Raw genomic sequence first — 27,994 nt, forward strand, 5'->3', positions numbered from 1 at the left:
TGTCTTAAAATATGAGAAACAGGGTATTCCCCCTCTTATGGTGCTGGCTGGAGCCGGCTGCTTTCCCCTACTGCAACCTTTCCTGACCTGGTGCGCTCCATATGTATTCTTGACTACAACCCCCATCAGCCCCCAGATAACATGGGCAAAAGTCAGAGGCGCTAGGTTGGAGAAGGCTGCCTTGCTATATGACAAGGCTGGCTCTGTTTCAGTTATCCTCTTGGACTGGAATTGATACAGAGCAAAGGAGAGAGAGAAAGGGCTGCACCAGTGGAAAGACCAGTTGAAGGAAAACTCAAAAGTGCAGACCATCTCAGGTTCAGCCGACAGCAATTTCTGCTCTGGCTCTTACCTGCTTCTTGAGCAAAAGGATACTGCCACAAGAATCTCCCAGCTCTGACTTGTGGCTGTCACTGTCGTCGCCAGACTCTCTTCAGGCTCAACTTCAGCTTCTTCTACTTCTCATGGTCTCATAAATAAAATATATACATCTTGACTGTGAGTCCTGGAAGACCTGCTCCCTGCCTTGCAGGCCTTTTTCTATCTGGCCCCTGATTGACTCCAGCTACAAAAGCTTGAGGCTGCTGAACCAACCCCTGTAGTTTTAGGTGGGGTTGTTATGAGTAGGATTGTTGCTGTATTTGATTTTCCCCCCCATCATTATTTTAGATTTTATTATGGAATTTTGGTTCTATACTTCTAGATCTTTTATTTATTGTTTATGACTACTTTTGCTGTGTCTGTAATTATGCTGTTATAGGCTGCATCAACAGAAGTCCAGATCAAGGGAAGTAATATTCTCGCTTGGTCAGACCACATCTGGAATATTCTGGGTGCCCAGTTCTGGGTTCCACAATTGAAGAAGGATATCGACAAGCTGGAATGTGTGCGGAGGAGGGTGACCAAGATGATCAAGGGTCTAGAAACCAAGCTTTATAAGGAACAGTTGAGGGAGTCAGTAGGGTATGTTTAGCCTGGTAAAGAGGAGACAGAGAGGAAATATGATTGTTGTTGTTTAGTCGTTTAGTCATGTCCGACTCTTCGTTGCCCCATGGACCAGAGCACGCCAGACACACCTTTTTTTTTTTAAAAAAAAAAGATAAATTCTTTATTGTTTTAATGGTTTAAAATACAGCATATATACTTTACACAATATTTTCACCTTTCACAAAACATATGTATACAAAAAATACAATCAAATAGAATTTTAAAAAGAAAAAATGAAAAATATAAACAGTAAAAAGAAAAAAAGAAGATACAAAAACAAAAAACAAAACAAAAACGATGCAACAACAATAAAAACAACACTTCCAATTATTATACATTATTTTGTTTCTTGACAGGCTGCCAATTTACATTGTATCTTCCAGGCTTCAGTTAGAATAAACTGTCAAGTCTTTCACCCTTGTTCAGTTAACTGCAAACCAAAGAGGTTTGGTTTTTTAAAGAGCATAATTCTTACATTTATTATCCCCCCCCTCACAATATTAGTTTCTTCACACCATTGTGTATATATTCACAAGTACATATATCAATTTTAAAAAATGGACTGGTATGATGAAGATAAACACACACGGAACCAAAAATCAGGGGTACTTGTATTTAATGTGAGCATCTCATACAGTGATGTATTTATCAAGCAAGTCACTTTCATGTTATAAAGGAGAGTCATTGAGTTTTCTCAGAGCTTCTTTCTGCCTTCAAGCCAGAGTAGAGAGCACACCTGAGCCATTGTTTTCAGAAGAGCTCTATGCTGGTTGCAAACACTTCTCCTGCAGAGACTGGCATGAAGCTTCAAGCAGCTCACTATGCAAGTAAGAAGGCCTTTCCGTAGGCAACAGACTGATGAAAACTCTCTCCCCTACTGGTAATTCTCAGAATATTCACTCCAGACATTCCTCCTTGTTAGAAGGATATATAAGTAGAGCAAAGCCCTAATTTGTTTACATCCAGGTTTACGATAATATAGATTGGCCACTATAATACTGGTCTGCGCAACCACCATGTTTCCCCAAAAATAAGACACTGTCTTATATTTCTTTTTACTCAAGACGACACACTATGGCTTATTTTCAGGGGATGTCTTATTGTTATTACGTGTCCAGCCTTGCCTCTTTCTTGGCGCCCTCCAGAACTGCGCCTATCACTATGTCTTATTTTCGGGGTAGCGGCTTATATTGCTCAAATGCTTAGAAATCCTGCGACGGCTTATTTTATGGGTATGTCTTATTTTCGCAGAAACAGGGTATATTCCTCTCAAACAGTATGATCCTATGCATGTCTACTTGCTCCAAAGGCACTTATTCCCAAGTAAATTGGTACACAGGATTGCAGCACATTAGTTGAAAAAATAACACAGTCCTCTGCCCTGCTGTAGCCAGAGGAAACAGTCGTAATTGATTATACATGCACATTTCATATGTATTAAAAAGGCAACCAAATGCAGATTGTAGCCAAACAGAGATCAAAATTTGACGTATGCAAAATATACATAAAAAGCAGACCTTGTCTAAGCTGAACAGCCTTCACGGCAAATTTAGCTGTATTAAACATCTCCGACCTCTGCAAACAAGACAACAGATATTTCCCTGAGATCAGTGCTTTTGTGTATGTGGGTAGAAGACATCAGGTACCATATGCCATACTGTAAACTGCATGAAGCAACTTGGCAAAAATATTGGTGGTTGCTATCCCTATTCATTTACCTGAGATGTATATATTATATCACAGTATGATGCAATGTGGTTATGAAAGCGGTGCCACGTGAGACTGATTTGTTATAACACGGAAAGAAGATACATTATTTTGACTTTGCAAATGACTTATAACTTGCAAATAACTTGCCCTGTCTAAAGCATTAGCCTTTAAATAGCAAGGGCATGTGGTGAAAGTTGCTGGGTGTTTGCTGCTTTTAAAATAAACGATGGCAGCCACGGTTTTTGCCATGGCATCCCGAATTTTACAAAAGCCCTCGCAGCGACTGGAAGTGCAGGTTTGCCTCGAGTACACATTAGCAAGCGGCACAGCAGCCTGCGATCGAAGCACTCATTGCTGCGGGAATCAAAGAGCTACAGGTTTACAGGGGAGAGAATAGAAATAACAGGTCGTGTGGTTCAAGTCTCTAGTCGTGAAGTGCTGCTTCTCACACTACAGTATATTTTCTGCTGCTTCCTTCAGTCTCGTTTCCTACGAGCCAAAAGCATCACTCCCCATGGAAAACCATTTGACAGCTCATTAGATCTTACTGTTAGGAAGTTTCCCCTGATGATCTCTCCAATTGCTCGATTTCTGAGGCAGTGATGAACCCAACCAAATTAGCCCCAATGTCTTTTCCAGAGTGCTGCGAAGCCTTCCAAAATGCAACACAGGCCCTCGAAAGAAAGAAAGAAAGAAAGAAAGAAAGGTGTTTGGATCAGCTCTCAGGAATGAAAAGATCATTTTGCATTATCTTTCTGTGAGGTTCTCACTACCACGCGGAGTGATGTAAAAGTAAGTTCTACTATTTTTCGGATAAAGAAAGGTGCACTTTTTTGTTGCTGGGGCAGCCCAGTAAGGGGGTGTCATTTTAGGGGGTGAAACTATTTTATTTTTTTGCAAATGTCTTCTGTAAGCTGTCTTTAAGATATGTTTCTGGGTGTGAGGAATTCAAATCTACTATTATTGTTGTGACTGGACAATATTTAGCAGGGCAAGACTACTTTAGCCGAAGAAGCACATGAACTGCTTTCAGAAAACCAAAGAATTTTAATTTTACATTCTGAAAATTATTGCTTGGCTTTCGAGAGGCACCTGACAGTCGAAAGCAGGATGCTGGACAAGCTACACCTTTGGTCTGATCCAGCAGCTTATACAGTAGAAACCTAGGGAGCTGCCTGGTGAAGAGTCAGAAGATTGGTCATCTAGCTTGGTATTGTTTTCTTTTAGCAGCAATGGCTTTAAAGCGTTTCAGTTTGGGCACATTCTCAGACCTACCTGGAGATGCTGGGGTCTGGGGATTGAACCCAGGACATCTGAGATGCAAAGCAGATACTCTATACAGTTATAGAACTCTTGTTATGTAGTGAAATAGGCAGTGTGATATGGTGCAGAAGAACCCCATGCCTTTAGTCAGTTCAACAAGAGAACCTGCACTGGCCTCATTTTTCTGGGTGATAAACCAGCTTGGATTCAGCTTAGAAAGATGTGCAGCATTGTATGAACTGAACAGGTACATCAGTTGCCTGAAAACAGACCTCTGCCGGTGCATCTGAAATACTTTTAGAATCTTAACCTTACTAACAATAACCTTTGCATTCTAAATTGTATGTTTGTGGAATAAAAAGTAAATGATTTATCAGCAAGTGAATAGCCCCGATACCTTCTGTTTATCAATTTGCAATGTATGTTATTTTCTTTTGTAATCACGTACTTCATATAATACATTTATGACAGGTTATTGAAAAAACAATAGGAATCATTGTGTGATGGCTAATCACAATGTAATGTAAACAATATCTTCTTTACAGAACAAAATCTGCTGGCAGCTTCCATTTAATTAACCTCCCATCAATGTCAAACTGTAATTTTAATGTTGTAAATTGAAAAAGTACTCAAACGTTGCACTTTGTCATGCAGCTATGAATTTCATTGTCTATTCAGCAAGATTAAGGACTTTACCATTAAGGGGATGGATTTAATCTATGAATTCACCATGCCTGCATGTTGTTGTTTAGTTGTTTAGTCGTGTCCGACTCTTCGTGACCCCATGGACCAGAGCACGCCAGGCACTCCTGTCTCCCACTGCCTCCCGCAGTTTGTTCAGACTCATGTTGGTAGCTTCGAGAACACTGTCCAACCGTCTCATCCTCTGTCGTCCCTTTCTCCTTGTGCCCTCCATCTTTCCCAACATCAGGGCCTTTTCCAGTGAGTCTTCTCTTCTCATGAGGTGGCCAAAGTATTGGAACCTCAGCTTCACGATCTGTCCTTCCAGGGAGCACTCAGGGCTGATTTCCTTAAGAATGGATAGGTTTGATCTTCTTGCAGTCCATGGGACTCTCAAGAGTCTCCTCCAGCACCATAATTCAAAAGCATCAATTCTTCGGCGATCAACCTTCTTTATGGTCCAGCTGCATGAACCTTCTGATTTCTTGTCTAAGTTGCAATGAAAACAAGAACATGATTGCAAAGACCTGATTAATACACTGTGTGAAAATGGAAAATATTTTTGCTAATTGCATCGTTTATTTATTTCACAGAGAAAAAGGCCGAAAATGTCAACCTTCTGAAAAGGAATGTCTTCAATGCTGAGGCTGCAAATCCACAAATAGTAATATATATCTATATTTAAAATCGTTAAAAACTGGTGCCACAATCTAGCAAGGGAATCTGACGCAAACAATTTGGAATACACCTTAGACTCTGCATCATAATGCTAATTTGTTCCCATTAGAGATGACTGGACCCTTCTTCTGTTATAGAGAGGAATGTCCATCTTCATACAAGGTCACTAGATGTGGAACTCAACTTGAACTGGATTGGGTTCACCATCTTAATGAATGCTCATCTCACACACTGGAAGATCATTCCTGCAAAACAGCCTCATTATCACAGTCACCATGGAAATAGTGTGTGCTTTGACATGCTTACATTCAAAGCTAGGGCTGTAAGAAGGCATTGTTTTCTGTTTCAGCCTGTATTTGTTGCATGCGCCGCCATGTCTGTTCTGCTGCAGTTTGTCTTCCACCAAGAATGATATTATTTGTCTCACTGTCCACCCTCTTGAAATGATGTAACTTACATAACCAATTATATAAATTATGTAAGCTGCATTGTCATGATGTTTCCCCATCCCATTCATTTCAACAGAAAGGAAGCACAATGCAAATGCAGGGCAGGGGGGGGGGACATTCAATTGCATATCATTTGCAAGCTAAAAGCAGCAACAACTGCAAATACTGATTGTATTGGCCAGATTAATTTCCATTCTTGACATGGAATGATAAAGTGAACATAGGCAATTTCTGCTCCCGTTCTGTTTCCATCAGACTTCTTCAACATCCGTAATCCAAGCCCAACCCATTGTTCATGGGATCTCTCTATTTAAAGGGGGGAAAGCGCCAAATTGCAAATAGCGGCCTCCGAAGGATTAGAGTCGTGAAAACTACATTGTTTTTTCATTACCTCATACAGTTGCGGTAGCATATTAATCAGGGTCCAATGAGTTTAAAGCAAGCACTTCAATTAGTAAAAAGAAGAGTTTGGTTTGGATCTAGATGTTCCATGGAACAAAGCCAAATTCTCTTTCTCTGAAAACAACTGAAAAATTAATGGTACTTAAAGGAAAAGTTAGAATTCTGCCAGTATGAATACAACTAGGAAAATAATGATAAGTTAAAAGAAAATACAGAATGTGAGTGACAGGTAAACACAGTCTTCTTTCTTGTATTTGTCCGCTGCAAAAAGGCAGGAAGGTAGAAAAGGCATGTTGGTTATTTTATAAACCAGAGCCTGCTATGTAAGATTGCTCAGAGCTCTTTAATGAAGTGCCTCCTATTCTCCAGAATTGCCAGAGGAGGAGCATCCACTTGGGAAGCACAGAACAAAAATTGTGAAAATATTTTTTAACTCAAAAGCTCTCCGTAACTTGCAGATCATGCTGCTGTGCTTTCAGTCACTTTTACACCACAATGCTATATATTTGAAATAAGCAAGTCCCATTAAGCTCCTTGGGGCTTACTCCCGGGTATCTTTCTACCTGGATTATAGCTATGTTGAACTACAGGGAACTTTAGTTTGATCCTGCATGTCAATATTTGCTTTTTAAAAAATTGCTCTTGCATTATAATTTGTGAAGGAAAAGTTAATCAGTTTATAACTCACTTATACTATCAGCGCGTGAGAGAGAAATGTTCCACACAATTTCCTAATATTCTTGAACTTCTGCATGAATTAGAAGTCAAAGGCAATCTGAACCAAGACTCTTTTTTATCCTCAAGAGAATAAAAACAATTTGGAATATCAATGATCTGAGATTAGAGTTGGGTGCATAAGTAATTAACAGACTGTGTAAGACACAATTATTTTGTTTTGTGCATGTGTGTGTGTTCTTTTTAAATAGAAATAGGTAATTTGCTCTGCAAAATTATCTTTCCTCGCCGATTCCCAAGAGATATAGATAACAGGCCTTTGGATGTTTGTGTTTCCTTGAAATTGCTGAAGGTTTCTCAGGGCAGAATCCTAGGAGCTGTGGCGCTGCTGATAATTATTATGAAGTCTCTTACAAGAACGAGAACATCTCAAAGAAAAATAGCAGTGTGAACCTGCTGAAATGCAATTACCATAAAGTTAAACTCTGTTCATTTGGGTCTAAATGGAGACAATGGTTCCTCTGTCCACTACGGAGGATAATATGCTCAGCAGTGTTAAGATGATTTTGCCATACTCAGTCACTGCTGCTGTGAAACTTTACTGTGCTAATTCTGCATACATTTAAGCTGCAATTGTATTGTCACTTTTCTCAGCAATGCTAAAGTGATTGTGTTATCACTATTTACTGCTGCTATGAAAGGTTGTTTTACATACATCTACATAGTTTGTAATATACTAGGGATGCAGGTGGCGCTGTGGTCTAAACCACTGAGCCTCTTGGGCTTGCCGATTGGAAGGTCGGCGGTTTGAATCCCCGCAACCGAGTGAGCTCCCATTGCTCTGTCCCAGGTCCTGCCAACTTAGCAGTTCGAAAGCACGCCAGTGCAAGTAGATAAATAGGTACCGCTGTGGCAGGAAGGTAAACAGCGTTTTCGTGTGCTCTGGTTTCTGTCACAGTGTTCTGTTGTGCCAGAAGTGGTTTAGTCATGCTGGCCACATGTCCTGGAAAGCTGTCTGCGGACAAACGCTGGCTCCCTCGGCCTGAAAGCAAGATGAGCACTGCAACCCCATAGTCACCTTTGACTGGACTTAACTGTCCAGGGGTCCTTTATCTTTTACCTTTTGCAATTTATTATAGTTGTGCATTTCATGGCCATTTAACACCAGCATTTACATTTTTCTTCCTAAACGCCATGTGTATATAATAAGGGTGTGCAGCCACCAAAATGTTAAACTTGTAACTGTAGTGTTTGGAAGCAGGCTCTTTTGACACCTCTCCATCTCATGATTTCGTACAAATATGGGTACAGATCTATTAAATCCAAAGTTCTGCTTTGCCTCCATTAACAATGATGGGGGGGGGGGGTACGACAGCTATAGCTTTTCTCTTTTTCACATAAATGAGTGAAATTTGCAGTAACTGAACTTATCTAGAGTGGGTTAAGCCTGCTAAATGTCAGAAAGATTCACCGGGGGGGGGGGAGAGCTGTGCAGAAAACATTTAAAGTTTTAAACTAATCACTTTGGGGCTGGTTGGCTTTGTGAAGTAATATTTTTTCATTTTTCAATACTTCACCTTGGGGGGGAATTGGAATACTGTAGTTGACTTAAGGCTTATTTCATTAGATTTGTCGCAATGTAAGTGGACAGCATGGGAAAGGCAATGGATAAGAAGAGTAATTGAGGAGGCCCTTTTATGGTGATTGTGTATTCCTGAGATTCGTCCCCCCCCCCCCAGGGCTATGGGACACAGAACTCCTTTGAGGCTTGCCTGAAGCAAAGGCCATACACAACACCAAAGGTATGGTGAGCTGGTGTGGCCTGGCCTAGTTTTGCTCAAACAAGAGGTGGAGACATCAGTCAGGCCCCTGCCTCAACCAGCTCCTGTCCCACTAAAGATTGCATGTGTTTAAGTTAATGAAGTTGAGACCCTTTGTTATCCGACATTTTCATCTCACCTCTTTCTTCCAAATATGTGTGCAACCATGTCCCTGTAAAATGCTTTTAAAAAAAGAAAAGAGGGACCAGATGACTTTAAGCAAAAAGCCCATGAATATTGGACATTCCACGCTGAACCCTAAACCACTAGCCCTGCACCTCAGTCACCCCATTAACCAGCGGAGGGGCAGGTAGCTAGCCAACCTCCATATCTTGCCCTATTCAGAAGACACACACACAAAGATCAGGGCAAAGAGCCCTTGAACATCACCCATGATTCAATTTGAAGTTCTACCTTATGTTTTAAATTACCCAAGAAGCTACAGTTGTACTGCTTCTGTACAGGATGTGATCTCTGATTTACAAGGCGTAAAATCTTTATCAGGTTCTAAAATGGGATACCGTGTTTCACCGAAAATAAGACACAGTCTTATATTTATTTTTCCTCAAAAAAACAACAACACTATGGCTTATTTTCAGGGGGTGTCTTATTTTTTCCTCCTCCTGCCGCGGCCAGCATTGCTGCTACGCCTATCACTATGTCTTATTTTCGGGGTAAAGGTAAAGGGACCCCTGACCATTAGGTCCAGTCGTGACCGACTCTGGGGTTGCGTGCTCATCTCGCATTATTGGCCGAGGGAGCCGGTGTATAGCTTCCAGGTCATGTGGCCAGCATGACAAAGCCGCTTCTGGCAAACCAGAGCAGCACATGGAAACGCCGTTTACCTTCCCGCTGTAGTGGTTCCTATTTATCTACTTGCATTTTGACGTGCTTTCAAACTGCTAGGTTGGCAGGAGCTGGGACCAAGCAACGGGAGCTCACCCCGTCACAGGGATTCAATCCGCCGACCTTCTGATTAGCAAGCCCTAGGCTCAGTGGTTTAACCACAGCGCCACCTGGGTTGGGGTATGGCTTAAAAATGCTTTAAAATCCTGCTATGGCTCATTTTATGACGTCTTAAAATAGGGGAAACAGGGTAGTAGTAGTAGTAGTAATAATAATAATAATGATAATGATAATAATAATAATAATAAATAGGAAGCCAGAGACCAATTCAGAACCCATATGATTCTCTTCTTCTCATTTGCTGCACTTTATATCACTGCTGTAAGTCAGGCCAATGGCCTTTGATTTCCCTCCACTTTTCAACAGGCTGGAAGATTATAATGCTTACCACAGCGTTGAGGTGCACAAATGATGTCTAAGCTTTTTGTGTGCAGCATCACAAAAGCTGGTAGACTGCAGGTCCTAAATGGATGCATGCCCTTTTGTGATTAACCTCGAGGAGTGAAGCTGTCTTTTAACAAAATGAAGGGGGTGTAATCACATAACAGCTTGTTGCTCTCACAAAAAAATAAATTCATTTCATCTACCTTCCCTCCCGCAGGTCTTACTCATTCTCTTGTGCTACTTCTGGCTATACATGAAACACTCTGGCCTAGCATGCTAAGTATCTTTTGTATTATATCCCCCCCTCCCCCCACAAAAAAGACTTGAGTGATTGTCTTAAGAAAAACATGGACACTGACTTTGTTCTTTTTATCTATATTGTATCTACTGGTATATTATTGCTGTCTGTTATCCTACCCACCCAGGTGGCGCTGTGGAGGGACCCAGGTGGCGCTGTGGTTAAATCACTGAGCCTAGGGCTTGCTGATCCGAAGGTCGGCGGTTCGAATCCCTGTGACGGGGTGAGCTCCCGTTGCTTGGTCCCAGCTCCTGCCAACCTAGCAGTTCGAAAGCATGTCAAATGCAAGTAGATAAATAGGAACCACTACAGCGGGAAGGTAAACGGCGTTTCCATGTGCTGCTCTGGTTTGCCAGAAGCGGCTTTGTCATGCTGGCCACATGACCTGGAAGCTATACGCCGGCTCCCTCGGCCAATAATGCGAGATGAGCGCTCAACCCCAGAGTCGGTCACGACTGGACCTAATGGTCAGGGGTCCCTTTACCTTTTTATCCTACCCACCAATGAAAGGCGTTAGTGGAGATTCTATGATGATATTGGGACATGCCATTATAGTCAATGATCCACTCGCTCCCTTTTAACTCTTTCCCTTTGCCACCCTAACCAAATGTTGTCACAACAGTTTGTCCGGTGTATTATTTGAGATCAGCTCCTTCATTTCATCCTTGGTAATCTGATCCATGAAATTGGGCTCTAAACAATTTCATCACTTGGGGCAGATCTACATTCATGGTTTTTAACGTTAAGGAAGGGTTGAGGAATGGTTTTGATACACATGACATCCTACTTTTTACATTCATAATGTGTTATTACCTTGTCTTTTTATTCCATTTAATTTTTAATCATTTTATGCTACTATATCAGTGAAGCACTGCTCTTATCTTCCTATGTAGTGTTTTACCTTATTTTTACTGTGTGCAAGCTCTGACCCCCCTTCTCGAGTGGTATTTCAGGGGCAGATAACAAAGGACACAGAAAGAGATAGAATTAAAATGTGATGCGAGAGGGCAGAGCAGAGCAACCAGTGACCACCAGTATGGAAAGAAACAGCATTTTGGAAAATGGTGTGGTTGGATATTACCTATATTTGATGGAAAAACCCAAGGTAAAAAAAACATTTTAATTAACAAGTGTACCCTGTGACATTTTGGAACAACATATCTAATATTCATCTAATAGGGGGAAGTAATGTTAAACAGGTCAGTGTAGATCCAGCCTGGTTGCATTGCTTTGGCAGTCACCATGTAGTAGCAGCTTCAGCTTGTCAACAATCAAGCAGAATCAAAACTAAATACTGAGTGACTGGTAACTATTGGTAATTACTAGAGACTAATTGAGAATTAACACAGCAATTGCGGGGTCTCTATCTTGGACATATCTTGTAAGGAGAGTGGGAAACCGGTTTTGGAAAATTGTATTAAACTGAATCATTTCGGTAACAATTTGTAATAATTTGGAAAAGCAATAAAAATAATTGGCGAAACTGATTGCACATTCGACAACTTCAGATCCTGCAATCTTGTGTACATGGTAAGTACCCCGCACCCCCAGGATGAGTGTGCAAAGTTAATGCACAACTGGAAAGTATATTCAACTGAATCCCTCTTGGCATATGTTGCTATCACTCAAAATGGTTAAGCAAGAGCAATCCTGAAGAAACACTTGACTGGAGATTGGAGGCAATGTGAAATAGAAACTTTATCCCTGCCCTGTTAAGATTTATTCTAAGTGCCTCATGCTGAAATGGCACTGTTTACAGGGTATTTGCTGCTATGACTTACAGGCCTATTAATAAGCATTGCTGGGGATTAATGAAAGCTATATTCCGTTTAATAATTTTAAAGTGTTTTATTGTCGATCACCCTCAGTTACGCAGTTTTTATTTCCACCATGACAGAAACATATTCCCTGCATTTTTAAAAAGTTCACAAGACTTTGAGTTGTATCTGACATTACCAATGTGCTAGATTTAAGTGAAGTAGCATTTAAAAAAAACAAAACCAACCCACAACAATGTGAGCAGGCAAACAAAATGCTAAGGAGAAGAAATTAAGATGGCAAAGGAGGAGAGATCATAAAACTCCAATAAAATTCAATGGTGTACTTTCCTCTTGCGGACTCTGTGATGACCATCTCGTTCCATAAAGTTTAAGGTAGAATTTTAAAAGGGCAATGCAATTAAGCCTTGCAAGTAATGGAAAGCAAAGGGGAAAACGAGAAGAAGTAGTCAACTGACAAACAGGAGCTGTAAAACACATGCACACACACACACATCCATAAAACAAACCCTTGAATACCAAAACTTTGCTATCTATAGTTCTTTATGTAGTGGTACCTCTGGTTAAGAACTTAATTCATTCTGGAGGTTCATTCTTAACCTGAAACTGTTCTTAACCTGAGGTACCACTTTAGCTAATGGGGCCTCCTGCTGCCGCCGCGCAATTTTTGTTCTCATCCTGAGGTAAAGTTATAAACCCAAGGTACTATTTCTGCGTTAGTGGAGTCTGTAACCTGAAGCGTTTGTAACCTGAATCGTTTGTAACCCAAGGTACCACTGTATAATGAAATGGGGGGGGGAGCCATGCATAGGCCACCTCCCATCTGCCCTATGTCTGAATTCCTGTAGGAATAACTCATCCTACTTTTCAAAAAAGTAAGGTTGCAAGGAATGACTTCCTCTGTTTGGAAATGGGTGAATGCTGAAATTGGCTAAGACGTGGCTGGAATCCTGAGGGCAGCATACCAATGACTATGGGGTACTTTAAATTAAAATTCAAAACCGATTAAGCCATCAATTCATTGTTTTCAGGTTACTTGTTTCTTGTGGTTCTTTCCAGTCCTTGTACGTTTTTCATTCATAAATCCATTCTGTCCTGTTTCCATGTTAATCTATGATCTTTTTTTAAAAAATAACAACAACAACAACACATGAAAATTTATATGAAATACTCTTCTAAACTAAGTATACACATTGAAATGTGTATTTTATTTCTATGCAGCGTTTCTCAATGCATCGTGCCAAAAATACCCATTTTAATACATTCTGGTACAATATTTGAGCTGGGAACCGTGCCATAAAATTCAGAGAAGTGTGAAATTAGTAAAATGAACATAACTGAGAATTGAGTGGAGGGAAGGGACTTCAAAGGTTATCAATGGTATTGACTCTCTTATAGTTTCCTCAGTAAAGTGACACATGGTCAAAAGTATTTCAAGCAATGCTGTCCCTCATTAACCTGACTGAAGAAACAGAAAATGAAATTCAAACCTGCAAGGTCAGGCCATGAAGAGTTAATTATTTGTTCCACTTACTTTATCAATAATCAAAGGCAATATTATTAGTTAAGGATATTGTTCACTTATTAATTGGAGTGTGTTTCAGAGAATTATATTTGTTTTTATTCTCTATATATTACTCTTTGGTAGCTGCCTTGAGCCTCTTTGGGTGAGGCAGAATTATTTTACAATAAAACTAAAAGATAACTACGTCCTGCACATACAGGAAGTATGAATTATGTCTGTCCTCAGGAATCTGATTTCTCAGGCATCCCTCATTTCTTATTACAATGGTACCTCTACTTACGAATAACTCTACTTACGAATGTTTCAACTTGCGAATGGAGCTCTGTCCGCCATCTTGGATGCGGTTTAGATAGGATTTTTTCTACTTATGAATTTTTAGATAGGGTTGCTTCGACTTACGAATTTTTTCTCCCAATGCATTCCTATGGGATTCGACTCACGAATATGCGTTTGGAACGCATTAAATTCGTAAGTAGAGGTACCACTGTATAAGGAAAAGCAGTTAAACAACATATATTTCAGTTATTTCAGTAAAAGATCACACTGTTACTCTACATTTTCAGTACGATAAGAAAGAAAGGTAAAGCAAAAATAAACAGCAAAGAGTGAAGTCTGGCTTGGAGATTCAGCCAACATGACATGAAGTAGGCTGTAGCTTAATGCAGAAGTCTCACATACACTTGCTCCTTAGTAACACTTCATTGACTGAACACTGCAACATGAGGAGTGACCTTGAGCCACTGCCAATTTCCTCTTATCAGTTGCGTTGTCCTTTTGATCTGTGGCTTCAATGCAAGCGGTAGAGTCTTAAATACCTATGGCTGTCCTGTCATCAATAGGGAAGAAGCAATAGGCACAGCAGAACCCATTCCTTTCATTCAGGAGTCTTTCCCCCTTTAACAGGATGGAAATTGGAAAGAGGCTTCTTTCCGTCAATGGCAACGACGCAGACTCCTGTTGTCGGTAGGCCCTGTATATGCGCTTCTGTGTCCATGATTCTCGTGATTCATTGCCACGCCGATAAGTTCAAAGAGATGCACGAGCTGAATAGGGAGGACATGCCGTACTACTCAAATGCACAACTTTTAAGGTATGTTTTTTTTTTTGTTCCTAAGCAATTTGGCGGTGTTCTTATTTTCTGCCTCACTGGTCGCCTTTTATCTCCTCTCCTTCTCGTGTTTTAGTTAGGTTTCTTTCCCTCTCATTCTCCTTCAAGTTATGTCAGTGGCACTGAATACTGATGAGTAAGGCTTGTCCCCAGCCACTCATTCTCAGGTAATCACTTCTGGCATGGAACATTGGCTGCATTGTTAAGGGAACCAGCATCCGCAACCCTCTGTAAAAATCAGGTGAGCTAGTTAGTTCGTCTGCCCACAGTTTGTTCTATCACATTTATTTCTGAAATGCAGGTTGTAAGGAGCCAGCAGCCCTCCAGATATTGTTGCATGCAAACTCCCATCAGCCCTGGCCACCAAGGCCAATGATGAGGGATGGTGGTAGTTGTAATCTAGCCATATCTGAAGGGCCACAGTTTTACTTGAAGAACTTTTACTGGCAGAACTCTTTAAAATAAAACAGACTACAGTAAATGATGCATCCAAAATATCCATACAATATCTTGTGTTGTCCAGCACAGGCTCAGGATCTTACAAAATATGAAATAACCCAAACAGACCTAAAAGCAAATCTCTCTCTCTCTCTCTCTCTCTCTCTCTCTCTCTCTCTCTCTCTCTCCACTGCCTGCATTACAGCCTCCATTCTGTGTACTCTCCCTTCAGGAGAGCTTAGTTAACATCAGGGGTCACCAACCTATGGCCGAGGGGCCGGATAAGGTCCAAGGGACTTGTTTATCCAGCCCACGGTGACCCCTGCCGTCCGCTCTAACTGGCATGGCATGGCGCGGCATGGGGTCCCACTTCCGGGTCGGAGGAGCACCGGAAATAGCTTGTGTGCATGCGCATGGGCCTCGTCCGACCCGGATGTGCACCGGAAATAGCGTGTGCATGCGCGTACGGGCGCATGCTCCCTCGCCCTCCGGCCCGCTGCGCGATCACACTCGAGACACTGGCCTGAGGCGAGGAAAGCTTGGAGACCCCTGGTTTACATCTTCACTCCATTGAGTTTGGGATAAAAGACACAAAGGCAACTCACTTCAGATTGGAGATTTGCAACTCAGTGCCTTTTTCACATGATCTAAAGTTACAGGACTCACATGTTAGCTACCAGAGAACAACCACCAAAGTGCTCTCCCTGGCTTTAATATAGCTGCATGGTTAAACCGCATGTTAAACCTTCTGCAGTATACTTTTAGCCATTTTTCATTTCTGTGTCAAGTAAACCAACGTACTTAACACCGCCTGCTGTAAAGGAAGAGGGCATCTGCTGTAAGGCTTTGCTTTAGAATTGGCAATGCCTATATTGTGTCAGGCAGGGTCTATCTATGGCACTGCAATGTCTGCAAAGATAGAGGGGGACTGTTTACTCAATGGGCTCTGAAGCACAAGTGTAGGCTGTTGGCTCTGAGTGGGAAGTGTGAAATCTCTCTTGTTCTTTCTGTGCAACAAATGCATAGAAATGAGAAAGGAGAGTATGTGGGGGGAAATGGCAGAAATAAAATACTGTGCTGTTGTAATCAGTATATATGTGACCTTTGCAGGGTGTGCCTTGAATGGTGGTGCCCCCAGTAATGATGGGTACTGGGGTAGTTATCCCAGATCTTGATCCAGCAGAGGGAGACCTTGGACAACAGAAGTTGTATACCAGGGGTCAACAAGGTTTACCTCGCCTGGGCCGGTTCACTCCAGCGGAGATCCCTCCATGGAATGGATTGTGCGTGCCCCCGTAATTTCCGGTGTCTGCGCAGACACAATTTTCAGCGCTGCGGAAGCTACTCCCCACGCCGTGCCATGCCGGTTTAGCACAGCGTGTGGGGGCTTGCCGAGCGGGTGGCTCGGTTTGGGGGTGGCTCGTGGGCCAGTTAAACGACCCTCGTGGGCTGCTTGTGGCCTCTGGGCCTTAGGTTGCAGACCCCTGTTATACTAGGAAAGGGTTCACAAAGGACCTATTATTTCATATTTTAAAACAATTTGTTGAACATCAAGTACAAGTTGGAATTTTCCAACTTCAAAATCAAGTTGGATTTTCAAAAACATATTTTTCCATCCAAGACTTTTCGTTGGCCCAAGATTTTCTCCTCCCCGCTTATAATATTCTTCAAGCTGATGTGGCTTCATTTTAAGAAGGACTTAGAAGTCAAACACTGTATCATTATGCTATGCAGTAGCGTAAAAGGTTAGCATTAACCTTTTTTTTAGGAGAACGTCTTATGGTTATACATCACTGGGCACGATCCTTTACTGGTGCAAATCAGACTCATAATGGAAGCAAAGGTCAGTGAAACTACACATGGAAAGTTAAGCTTACATTACTTACATTTTCAGTGCTGGAAATGTTAGCTTATGATTAATAAGGGTAGAACATGCCTGAATCCAAAGTTGAAAGTTTGGAATAGCTGGTATTTGAGAGCCATTTCTGTGCAAAAATGTTCGTTAACTGAACCTGCAAGGTTGCAGGGAGAAAATATACATACCTGTACTTTTTGATGAGTCTTTACAGCTTTTGATTTTAATATCCTACTATTAGCATGTGTCTGTTGTTGTTGTTGTTGTTGTTGTTGTTGTTGTTGTTGTTGTTGTTAATTTCATGTCTATACCACTTTATATTTTATGGAACAAATTTCAAAGCAGTTTACAACTGCTTTCTTCTAGGGGACATTTTGCTTTTCCCAGCCGCCAACCTGGCATCCAGAGATCGCCCTGTGGTTGCAAATTGGACCTGTGCCAATCACAAAACACTCCTGATTAATTTCTAACACTCCTGCACTGGTATCCTGTATGTATACACACACAAATACATACACAGTGACATTAATTTTGGACAACAAGCAATAGTTTGGTTTGTGCTTTTAAAACATTATTGATTTATTATTTCCTAACATTTATGCACTGTTTGATTCTATGAGAGGAAAAGCCCTCAAAGCAGTTTACAAAAAAGACAAAAAAAAACCTACCAACAAGAAAAACTGACAACCATAATTTAAAACTTGTGAAAAGTTTAAATCAGCAGCAAACTAAAAACAGATTAAAACTTGCATGTTGAATAGCCTAGCATTACCAAAGGTCTTAATTCTCCGGCTTCATATATTTTAGCAAGAAACAACCCTTTAAGGAAAGGGGAATATCTTGAATATCTAAACAAAAACTGAGAGCCATGGTGGATGCATTACACTGCAGGATGCAATAAATCCGCACAGATATTTGATTTACTTCCCTGGGGGTGATTAGGTGCTATCTGGTAACATGCCAATGTTCAATTCATCTTATTGGGTGCATTTCTATCATCACCCATCCTCCAAATAGTTCGTAGCAAAGTTATAGCACCGTAACAACATTAGAGTGAGACATATTGACATATATATTGTCTTAGATGTCTTTCCAGCATGCTGTTCCTACAAATTAAATAGAGCAGAGAAGGGAAACCTTTCCCCCCTCCTGATGTTGACTCCAACTCCCATCAGTCCCAGGCAACATGGCCAATCCCCGTGGATTATAGGATGTGTAGTCCTATATAATCCACTAGTCTCACATCCCTGATATAGAGGGTGGTGCTTCTGTCAGTATGTGTAGCTGCAATTTGTATGGGCAATCTTTCCTGGAAGATAATTGTAATTCCAAGGAGTTTGTTGATCTAGCATGGTCATCTTTTCCTGCCTCTGTTTACTTCCCCTCTCTATCTCTTGTTAGAATTCTTTGATGGCTGAGAGCAGCCTTTAATGTATAATCTGGTGGAAGGAGGAAACGATAATGTTGGGTATCTTCTGACCTTCTTTGATGTAGAAGCATTGGGAAGAGGGTGACTAATGAATGATCAGCACATAGCCGTACAGGCTAGCTATCAATAATATATAAATCAGACGGTTTGGGGGGCAGAGTGCTTAGAAGCTTGTGCATGGACTGATCAATGGCAGGACCGTGCAAACTGAGGCTACCTGAGGGTCACTTCACCACTTCTTGAGGGCTTCTCAGTGGCAGATTGAAGTGCTTGCTTGGTAATGTATATAATGCTTGCTGTTTAGAATAAAATCTTTAATCTTCTCACTTGCTTGTGTTTGGCAAGACAACTTGCATTTGGCAAGACATAATTCCGCAGTGGGTATCAACTGAACATACAAATGTAAGAAGGAGATTTTTATCATATGTGGTGGAAATGCGAGAAAGTTAAAGAATTTTGGGAAATGATATATAATGAACTGGAAAAGGTTTTTAGGTATACTTTCCCAAAAAAACCAGAAGCATTCTTGTTAGGAATTATAGGTCAAGAGATTGCAAAGGAAGACAATACATTATTTTTGTATGCGACAACCGCAGCTAGGACATTGATAGCCCAAAAATGGAAAACCCAGGACTTACCGACGATTGAAGAGTGGCAGACAAAAATGATAGACTATGCAGAATTAGCAAGGCTGACTTGCAGGATCCGGAATCAGGGAGAAACAAGGTTTCAGAGAGACTGGAGTAAATTTGTGGACTATATGGAAAAGAACTGTAGAAGTTTAAAGACACTTGCAGGACTGAAATAAATCCTACGAACTGGCATTAAACGGGAGGTATAAAGGAACTGCGAGATAAGAACTGAATAGAAAACCTAATGAGGGGAGGGAGGGAAGTCAAGCTCGGCGGAGCATTGAGAACAAGAGAATTGGAAAGAATTGTTAAAGAGTGATGTATGTGTTATATTGTTTTTTAAATGTTTGTTTGTTTTGTTTAATGTTTAATGTTTTTTAATTGGAAAATTTAATAAATTGTTTTTTTTGTTTTTTTAAAAAAGAACATACAAAGGTAAGGCTGGACCAAAAACGTTCCTAAATTTGTTACAAATTGTATTAGTTGGGTAAAATATTTGTGTCCGAGTCAAATCCTGGTCTTGTTTTTCAAGAGGCACATTTTGGGGCCCAAGTATCTGCCATCAATGAGATTGTTTCAGCTGCAGCAGATCTCAAGCATATGATACAATTTGCTTGAAGAAATAATGTTTACTGTACCAACAAAGTTTTATTGGTCTGGCATTTTTCTCCCTTCTGATAGTCTGTTTACTTTCAGTAGAACGACACCAAAGTTCCTCATATCAATCACTTGACTTTGGTTTCACTACAGAGAACACCAACAGTTTTTACTAATATGTGGCTATGGAAAGCTAACAGCATGGAAGAAAGCTGCCATTTTGATGAAGGGGATTTGGGGACAAATTTGACAGAGGTGATCTATGTTTTGCCTTCAACTTGTTCACTGAACACAGAGAACACAACACTTGGGGACATGAATCTCCCATCCCCAAGATCAGGACCTCTTCCAGCATTTTATTTTCCTGGTGTGGGGACTTGGATAAACAAATGGATAAACATGAATATATGTTTTAGAGGTTGATGCATTTTGATGCTCTTTTACTGATTTATGGCTAGTTGGTTCGTGCTGGATTCTGCAGTGTCCTGCTGTAAAGGCAGCAACCTTACACGTCATGAGGTAAGCTCCATTGAACTCAATGGCACGTTCTTCTGTGTCGACCATACCTGCCAAGTTCCTGCCGGAAAAATAAGGGATCGGCAGACCGGAAGTAGTGCTGCCGCCATTTTGGAACTGGGCAGGGCATGCTCAGAAGCGACTTTCGATGCTGCTCTGCCCAGTTCCAAAATGGCTGCAGTGCCAGAAATCGCTTCTGCACATGTCCAGAGACTCCAGACATGTGCAGAAGGAGCCTCCCCCGGCCGGAAAAATCCGTTTTTCCAGCTGGGAACGGCTGGAAAAACGGGGGTTTCCCGGGGAATACGGGAGACTTGGCAGCTATGGTGTAGACATGCATATGGTTGCAATTCAACTGCTGTTCTATTTGTGTTTGCTTTTAATTACTGTTCATATTTTAAAAGAATTGTTTTAGTTTTTTCCTGTTTAACAGGAAACATCAAACAGAAAAGACAAAAAAGAATATTTGAGATTGACTATATTTATATGAACTTCAGAGCTTCCTGGCAAGCTTGCAAAAAGTGCTACCCAAAGTGGTTTTTCTTGAGAGTGGAGGGGATGAACACAGCCACCCAGATTTAATCTTAAACAAAGAAATCATATTAGACAGCCTTTGTCATCTTTGTGTCCTCTAAGATGCTTTGAACTACATCCCCGCTAGGCAGCTGTGTTGTCCTGGCTGGGAATGCTGGGAAATGTAGTTCAAAACACCTGGAGAGTACTAGGTCTGCAAAGGCTGTATCAAGAGCCATTATTTAGAAGCATTTTTTTAAAAAGGGGGAAATAATGTCAATTTAATTCAATGCCTCCTATCGATGACTGGCTTCAGGTGGCATGGAAAAGTGTGAAAATCAGGAAAAGAGGTGACTTGTTACAACACTGCTCACCAAACCCTCTAAAATTCTCTTTTCTAATGAAATAATTTTTATTGGTTTTACAAATATAAAGAACAAATAAACACAAACTAGTAAAAACATATCTGTATAAAGAGATTCTCCAAATTTTGAGACTTCCCCCATCTCCTCCATGGGGTCTCATTTTAAACATCTACAACTGCATATTCATCCATACTCCAATTCTTATATCAAACCATATTGCCCATAGTGATTTTTACACTACAAGTGAATCAAAATTCTGCTCTTGTTTCCATCTGCTTACACTGGTCTCCTAAGTAACTTATAATCCCCCCATTCTTTTATAAAGTTTTAATCCTCTTGGTTTCTGAATTTTCCAGGCAGCTTTGCCATTTCGGCATAGTTCATCATCTTGGTTTGCCATTCTTCTCTTGTAGGGACTTTGTCTTCTTTCCAACATCCGGGCGGCTATTGTTCCATACATACATACATCCGGGCGGCTATTGTTCCATACATAAAGAGTCTTTTCTGCTCCTTTGGTATGTCAGTACCTGTAATTCCTAATGAAAAAGCTTCTGATTTCTTAACAAAAGTTATTTTAAGCATTTTTTCCCATTTCATTATATATCATCAAGCTTTTATTACCTTACAAGTCCACCACATATGATAAAATGTACCTTCTTTTTCTTCACATTTCCAGCAGATATTTGAACTTTTCCTATACAATTTTGCTAACTTAGTAGGAGTCAAATACCATCATCTATATATATAAAGTCCAAGTTGTCCCTGCGTCCAAGTTGTCCCGTGTGTCCCTGGGGTACTGCGCATGTGCGCCAGGGACACAGGGATTGGACGGAGAGACAACCAGGGACACAGGGATTGGACGCGCGCGCTCTCCCCCCCCCAACCCCTCTGCCTATCTCTGCCTATGGTCAGCCAACCGCCGCTCCGCCAACCCCCGCTCCGAAGCCCAGTCTCATGCTGGAGGTGCGCGGTGAGGCGGCGGGGGAGAGAAGCGCTCCCCCCGGCAGCCTTGCCGCACACCGCCGGCATGGGACGGCGCTTCCTCGGCGAACGCAAGGAAGCCGAAGCGGCAGCGGGCGCCGAGGGAAGCCGGCTTTGGCTTGGCGGTGCCGCCAAGCCAGTCCCCGAATCGAAGTGCGGCGCGGCGGGTGCTTTTCGCCGTTTTCCTCCCCCTGGGGGGAAGGCAAACGGCGAAAAGCCCCCGCTGCGGACTGGCTTGGCGGTGGCGGGAAGACCCGCCACCGCCAAGCCAGTCCCGGAGCCGAATTGCGGCACGGCGGGGTTTTTCGCCGTTTGCCTCCCCCTGGGGGGAAGGCAAACGGCGAAAAGCCCCCGCTGCGGACTGGCTTGGCGGTGGTGGGAAGAAGGGGATAAATTCCTCCCCTTCTTCCCCCCACCGCCAAGCCAGTCCCTGAGCCGAATTGCGGCACGGCGGGGTTTTTCGCCGTTTGCCTCCCCCTGGGGGGAAGGCAAACGGCGAAAAGCCCCCGCTGCGGACTGGCTTGGTGGTGGTGGGAAGAAGGGGATAAATTCCTCCCCTTCTTCCCCCCACCGCCAAGCCAGTCCCTGAGCCGAATTGCGGCGCGGTGGGGTTTTTCGCCGTTTGCCTCCCCCTGGGGGGGAAGGCAAACGGCGAAAAGCCCCCGCTGCGGACTGGCTTGGCGGTGGTGGGAAGAAGGGGATAAATTCCTCCCCTTCTTCCCCCCACCGCCAAGCCAGTCCCTGAGCCGAATTGCGGCGCGGTGGGGTTTTTCGCCGTTTGCCTCCCCCTGGGGGGAAGGCAAACTGCGAAAAGCCCCCCCCCCGCGCCGCAATTTGGCTCAGTCCCCCACGCGCTTTGGTTTGGGGAAGCAGGCAGGGAGACGGCAACAGCCCGGGAAGCTGCCTGCTTCCCCGAGCCGTAGCGCATTGGGGGACAGAGCCAAAGATCGGCGGGTGCTGTTTGCCGGGGTTGACAAGCCCCAGCAAGCAGCGGCCGCCGATCTTCGTGTGACAGGCGGTGGGGAATGCAGGCAGGCAAGAGAGCAAGCGCCTATCTGCCTGCCTGCCTTCCCCGCCACCAGTCCCCTGGTGCTTTGTGCAGCGCTGCTGGGTGCCAACCCGGCAGGCCGCTTCTTCTAGCGCCCGTTTTTAAATGGGCTGAATTCCACTAGTTTTCATATAATTTTCTTTCAATGTACAACATGCTGCAAATTTCAAAGCTGATTTCCATAACCTTTCCCAATTTGCCACCTGAATATTATGTCCCAAATCCTCTGCCCAGTTAAAATTCTCTATCATTAGCAAATTCGTTCAGTTTCTTTTCTAGATTTCTAGAGGGGGTGAAAATTTCAATTCTGTGTCTGAGGTCTGAATCCAGGTGTTCACATTTTGTACTATGCTATTGTATGAGAGCTGGACCATAAAGAAGGCTGACCGCGGAAGAATTGATGCTTTTGAATTATGGTGCTGGAGGAGACTCTTGAGAGTCCCATGGACTGCAAGAAGATCAAATCTATCCATTCTTAAGGAAATCAGCCCTGAATGCTCCCTGGAAGGACAGATCGTGAAGCTGAGGCTCCAATACTTTGGCCACCTCATGAGAAGAGAAGACTCCCTGGAAAAGGCCCTGATGTTGGGAAAGATGGAGGGGACAAGGAGAAGGGGACGACAGAGGACGAGATGGTTGGACAGTGTTCTTGAAGCTACGAACATGAGTTTGACCGAACTGTGGGAGGCAGTGCAAGACAGGAGTGCCTGGCGTGCTATGGTCCATAGGGTCACGAAGAGTCGGACACGACTAAACGACTAAACAACAAAATTGTATTGCATTGTAAGAAAGAAAGAAAGAAAGAAAGAAAGAAAGAAAGAAAGAAAGAAAGAAAGAAAGAAAGAGGTCCCAGTCGCACACTGTATCTTGGAATTCTTCCTTTTCTTTTCTCATTTTCCACCTTCACCATCACATTGCAGCTCATCTTTACTCGTATTCCCTTCTTGTTGGAGAAGAATAAAAGGGCCTCGAGGGCCTCGATACAAATTGTCATACGGTACTAATTCCCAGCTGCATGGCACTCTTTATGAGACCTTGCCATTTCATGTTCATTTTATAGATCAGCAATTTCCTTTAGTCCTCCTCGTTACTGCACTTAGTGTGGGTGACTTCAACAGGCTGTGCTGGCTTTTATATTCTCAAAGTGTCTGTCATCATCGACAGTAGTGAATAACCTCCCCCCCCCCCCGGAAAGCACCTCGTGAGCAGAATATTCAGCTGATCCCAAAGAGGCTGAGGCAGCTTCATCAGTGCAGTTCTACAATTATGGAAAGCCATGAATGATTGTCATTTATTGGGTAGTAAATATCTTTGCCTATTAGAAACAGCTGGCGGATGCATCAGAGGTTCTGATCGGCTTCTTCCTATGGAGCAGCTGTTAGCAGATTGGACAGCTGTTGGAATTAGGCATGTTGTGGGCATTTCAAAGTATCTGCCCATGTCTGAATCCACAATATAACAGCAATTTAACCAAAGTCCATTAGTAGCTAATTATTTTCCTTAATTTCCAGGGGAAATGGATTTGATAAAATAGATTTACAAAGTAGACACTTTCCCCCACTGTCTGAATGATATAAGAAGACATTTTAACATAAGATGATTCCTGCTTGAGCCCACCAAATGCCCATCTCTAGGCCAATAGTTCCCCACATCTCCCATTTAGCCTGCATGCTTCCTTAGATCCTGGAGGTGGTATACAGCTGCCATGAATAGTAGCCATTTTCATCCCTCTCCTCTGTAAGGGAATGGTTGGAACAAGAAGACTGTGAAGTGTGCACTCAGTCTGATCAGCTTCTCTGAAGAGAAGGCGGAGGGGAAAGATCATAGAATCATAGAGTTGGAAGAGACCACAAGGGCCATCCAGTCCAACCCCCTGCCAAGCAGGAAACACCATCAAAGCATTCTTGACATATGCCTGTCAAGCCTCTGCTTAAAGACCTCCAAAGAAGGAGACTCCACCACACTCCTTGGCGGCAAATTCCACTGTCGAACAGCTCTTACTGTCAGGAAGTTCTTCCAAATGTTTAGGTGGAATCTTCTTTCTTGTAGTTTGAATCCATTGCTCCGTGTCCGCTTCTCTGGAGCAGCAGAAAACAACATTTCTCCCTCCTGTATATGACATCCTTTTATATATTTGGAACATGGCTATCATATCACCCCTTAACCTTCTCTTCTCCAGGCTAAACATACCCAGCTCCCTATGCTGTTCCTCATTAGGCATTGTTTCCAGGCCTTTGACCATTTTGGTTGCCCTCTTCTGGACACGTTCCAGCTTGTCAGTATCCTTCTTGAACTGTGGTGCCCAGAACTGGACACAGTACTCCAGGTGAGGTCTGACCAGAGCGGAATACAGTGGTACTATTACTTCCCTTGATCTAGATGCTATACTCCTATTGATGCAGCCCAGAATTGCAATGGCTTTTTTAGCTGCTGCATCACACTGTTGACTCATGTCAAGTTTGTGGTCTACCAAGACTCCTAGATCCTTTTCACATGTACTGCTCTCAAGCCAGGTGTCACCCATCCTGTATTTGTGCAGGATGTGCAAGATTCACCCCCCTTGTCTACAGCAGTTTCAGGACGAGAGAGAGAGATGCTATACCGTTTGTGGATGTGGGAGGAAGTGCCAGAGGTCTGCTCTTGAGTGACATATCTGTGTCTGACACTGACCTGCAGGTTAATATATCGAGGTCTAAAACTGATCAGGTAGGTAGCCGTGTTGGTCTGACGTAGTTGAAACAAAATAAAACAAATTCCTTCCAGCAGCACCTTAGAGACCAACTACGTTTGTCATTGGCATGAGCTTCCATGTGCATGCACACTTCTTCAGATCAGTTAGGGAAGGGCGCCCTTCTACGACTGCCAGCACCCCTGCAGCCTGGTCCTTGCCCAGTAAGGGATGTCAGGAGGTTCTTGAAGTTGAGACCCCCTGGTATTGGACCGCTTTTAATCCATCAGGATGGATCCCCATTAGCCAGGCAGCAATTTACTCATCGGAAGGCCATTTTGGCCTGTGGGCTGCCTGCCGTAGCGCTTGCTGCCCATTCTTTTAGGATTGGTGCAGCTATGACAGCTGCTTATTGGGGTCTTTCTGGACAAAATAAAAAATTGGGGGCACTGGAAATCAGAGGCTTATAAAGGGACATCAGATCTTGTTGTTAAGCATTGTTAATTTTTAAAAAATAAAATAAAAAATTGTCCAGTGGCACCTTAGAGACCAATTCTCTAAGGTGCCACTGGACAATTTTTTAATATATTTTCTTTATATATTTTGAATGTGTCAGACCAACATGGCTACCTACCTTTTTTTACCTCATTCCACTTTTTCAGGGCTAAAATCCCTATTCCCCTCCTGTTCCATACAGATCCCAATTGTCAACAACCAGCATGAAATTAATAGACCCAATCTTTCCCAGTTCAATATAAGGGCCCAGTAGAAACATGTCTGGAAGGATTCTAATGATTAAGTTTGATATGAAAAGGTAGTATTTCAGAAAAAAGATAAAATAACAATGGCAGTGGCTTAAATTTATAAATGTGGCCCTGAGCTGAAATGGTTTGGGGGACCACTAACTGGTGGCTCCAACCCACTGGAAAGTTTTCTTGCAGCACTCCTGTTCATTTTAATGGGGACTGCAAAAGATCCTTTCCTAGTGAATTTTGACGTTTGCCATTTCTTAGAAAGTTAAGAGGAATGTCACTCTTAGACTGACACTTCAGCACTTACTTGTAAAAATGTATCAACTGTATAACAGAAAATTAGTGATATACTATTCCTACCACTTCCAGATAAGGACTGTAAATAAATTAGAAAAGGGTTTGAATTGTGTGCCTTCCCAAGATAAATATAATGCCCTTGAGAGGTAAACTAATAATAATATGAGCTATAACTTGCATGGTGCAACAGGTATTATAGACTTTTTTTATAAAGAAAATAATTATCCAGTGGATTCAGTATTTATGTAGAAAAAATTATAATTTCAAGGGGAAAGTGAAGTTAAATGCATTTCTGAAAAACTGGAAAGTATCTATCTAATCCTATAATGATGCACAACCAACAGGCAATTTTCTCTTCATACGTACAATATATTATATAATGGACATATTTCTATAATTTAAAGGATCAGCATAAGCCTTTCTCATTAAAACTTACTCTCTATTATTGGGGGAATGGAGGAGGTGAAGGGGGGGGAGTGTAATTAGAAAGTGGGTGGTCTGTAACTTTTGTTTCCAACCTTCTTTCCACCCCCTTTCTAATTCCCTTTGACTATATCCAGTAGTCAAATTCAGACCTATTTAGTTATTTAAAGAGGGGGCCCAATATACAGTCATACCTCGGGTTGCGAATGTTGCAGGCTGTGTTTTTGGGTTGCACTCTGCGCCGAACCCAGAAGTACAGGAATAGGCTACTTCCGGGTTTTGGCACTCGCACAGGCGCAGAACCGCAAAATGATGTCACGCGCATGAGCAGAAGCGCCGAATCGCATCACGCGCATGCGCAAATGCATCACTGTGGGTTGCGAACACTGCGGGTTGCGAACATGACAAGCATAATGGGCAAACAAGGTCATTGTGGATGTAATCAGCAGAGACTCCTATAACTGCAGTGGATGGGGAAAGGGCTCGACTATTTCTGCAATTGTGAGAATTACTGCTGTCCATATTGGCAATTCTCTTGAGTGGACATAAAATGTAACCAGCAGACCTAAGAGTTTACTTAAATGCATTTCAACGAAACTGATCTTGGCTTAAATGCAAATGATATAGTTTGCATACCTTATGGAATGGAGTGCCCCCAAAGTTCTTGATTTGCTTCGGTTGTTTGTCTGGTTGCACGCCATTTCAGTTTCCAAGCGGTGAGAGATTCCAAGGGTTTCAGGCGCATACCCTGAACCTCATGGTGAGATGTGAAGCCACAGGGAACCAGGCAGAGGGCCTTCTCAGTAGTGGCTCCTG

The 27,994-nt window shown here is 42.5% G+C and overlaps 1 long non-coding RNA gene across 2 annotated transcripts; it reads right to left on the bottom strand.

The window, feature by feature from the left end:
- Positions 1 to 4,366: 4,366 nt before the first annotated feature.
- LOC132592853 (uncharacterized) lies at positions 4,367 to 27,967 on the bottom strand. 2 transcript variants are annotated; one of them, XR_009558379.2, is made up of 3 exons: positions 27,815 to 27,944; positions 17,146 to 17,390; positions 4,367 to 5,130 (listed from the first exon to the last, which is right to left on the bottom strand). It is a non-coding gene; the product is annotated as an uncharacterized LOC132592853 (long non-coding RNA). The 2 variants fall into 2 exon arrangements; XR_009558380.2 differs by lacking the exon at positions 4,367 to 5,130 and adding an exon at positions 14,616 to 14,892 and having other exon boundaries at positions 27,815 to 27,967.
- Positions 27,968 to 27,994: the final 27 nt, after the last annotated feature.

Source organism: Zootoca vivipara, chromosome 11 (genome assembly GCF_965207765.1).
Source record: "Zootoca vivipara chromosome 11, rZooViv2.hap1.1, whole genome shotgun sequence".
NCBI classification, from domain to species: domain Eukaryota; kingdom Metazoa; phylum Chordata; class Lepidosauria; order Squamata; family Lacertidae; genus Zootoca; species Zootoca vivipara.